Genomic DNA, 1,957 nt, shown 5'->3' with positions numbered 1-1,957 from the left:
TGGGAAGGTGGCTCAGTGGTAGAGTGCTTGCCTTGCATGCATGAGGCCCTGGGTTCGATTCCTCAGCACCACATAAGCAGAAAAAGCTGGAAGTGGGCACTGTGGCTCAAGTGGTAGAGTACTAGACTTGAGCTGAAGAGCTGAGGGACAGCACCCAGGCCCAGAGTTCTGTGGCTCAAGTGGTAGAGTACTAGACTTGAGCTGAAGAGCTGAGGGACAGCACCCAGGCCCAGAGTTCTGTGGCTCAAGTGGTAGAATACGAGACTTGAGCTGAAGAGCTGAGGGACAGCACCCAGGCTCAGAGTTCAATCCTCATGACCTGAAAAAAAAAAAAGTCTTAGGACTTTACTGCCCTGGATAACTTTGAACAACAGTCCTCAGATCTCAGCCTCCTGAATAGCTAGAATTACAAGAGTGAGCCACTAGCACCTGGATACACCTTTTTTTTTTTCTTCCTTCTTTTGCTGGTACTATACCTTGAACACAGGGCTTTGTGTACTCGCTAAGCTTTTACCACTCTTGTCTGTGACTTGAGCCATACTTCTACTTCAGGCTTTTTGCTGGTTAATTGGAAATAAGTCTTTTGGATATGTCTGAGCTGGCTTTGAGTCACAATTTTTAGATCAACCTCCTGAGTAGTTAGGATAGATGTGAGCCACCAGTGCCTGGCAGGTTACTTACATTTTTACTTTTTATTATTTTAATGCTGGAGATTGAATATAAAGCCTCATGCATGCTTAAGCATATGCTCTAATACTGGAACTATAATCTCCTATTGCTTAAATTGTTTCCATTTCCTGGAGTTTATTTCAGTTATTTTATATGATCAGAGACACTTAGGCATTGTGCCTTTGTGTTCCTCCTTTCCTAAGAGGAGTATTTAAAAAATATATATATATATATAGAGAGAGAGAGACAGAAAGAGAGAGAGGAGGAGAGGGGAGAGAGGACTGGGAAGTGCTTGCCTTGCATGCAGGAGGCCCTGGGTTCAATTCCTCAGCACCACATAAGCAGAAAAAGCCGGAAGTGCACTGTGGCCCAAGTGGTAGAGCACTAGCCTTGAGCTGAAGAGCTGAGGGACAGAGCCCAGGCCCAAAGTTCAGGTCCCATGACCAACCAAAAAAAAAAAAAAGATAGATATATAGATATAGATCGTGGGACTTGAACTCTGGGCCTGGGCGCATCCCTCAGCTTTTCAGTTAAGGCTAGCGCTCTTCTACTTGAGCTACAGTGCAACTTCCAGTTCTCTGGTGGTTTATTGGAGAGTCTCATGGACTTTCCTGCCCAGGCTGGCTTTGAACTGCAACCCTCAGATCTCAGGCTGCTGAGTAGCTAGGATTACAGCCATGAGCTACTGGTGCCTGGTTAAATTTTTAAAGGTATTTATTTTTTCAAACTTGGTGATTTTTTTTGGGGGGGAGGGGGTCCGGTGGGGCCTGAACTCCGGGCCTGAGCCCTGTCCCTCAGCTTTTCAACTCAAGGCTAGCACTCTACCACTTGAGCCACAGTGCCACTTCCAGCTTTTTCCTTTCTGCTTATGTGGTGCTGAGGAATCGAACCCAGAGCCTCATGCATGCAAGGCAAGCTCTCTACCACTGAGCCACCTTCCCAGCCCCAAACTTGGTGATTTTTTTTTTTTTTTTCTTTGCTGGTCGTGGAGCTTGAACTCTGGGCCTGGGCACTGTCCTGAGCTCTTCAGCTCAAGGCTATTACTCTACCACTTGAACCATAGCACCCACTTCCATCTTTTTCTGTGTATGTAGTGCTGAGGAATCGAACCCAGGGCCTCATGCATGCAAGGCAAGCACCCTACCCCCGAGCCACCTTCCCAGCCCCAAACTTGGTGATTTTTTTTTTTTTTTGGGTCCGGTCATGAGGCCTGAACTCTGGGCCTGGGCGCTGTCCCTCAGCTCTTCAGCTCAAGGCTAGCGCTCTACCACTTGAGCCACAGCACCAC

At 47.3% G+C, this 1,957-nt stretch overlaps 1 protein-coding gene across 1 annotated transcript in view; it reads left to right on the top strand.

The window, feature by feature from the left end:
- Window positions 1-1,957, top strand: part of Fam76a (family with sequence similarity 76, member A) — a 73,267-nt gene that overhangs the window by 17,430 nt on the left and 53,880 nt on the right. The gene's annotated exons all lie outside the window — the stretch shown is intronic.

Source organism: Dipodomys ordii, unplaced genomic scaffold (assembly GCF_000151885.1).
Source record: "Dipodomys ordii isolate 6190 unplaced genomic scaffold, Dord_2.0 Scaffold6, whole genome shotgun sequence".
NCBI classification, from domain to species: Eukaryota; Metazoa; Chordata; class Mammalia; order Rodentia; family Heteromyidae; genus Dipodomys; species Dipodomys ordii.
Note: the sequence above shows the minus strand (reverse complement) of the source record. Positions and strands in the feature narration are given on the sequence as shown.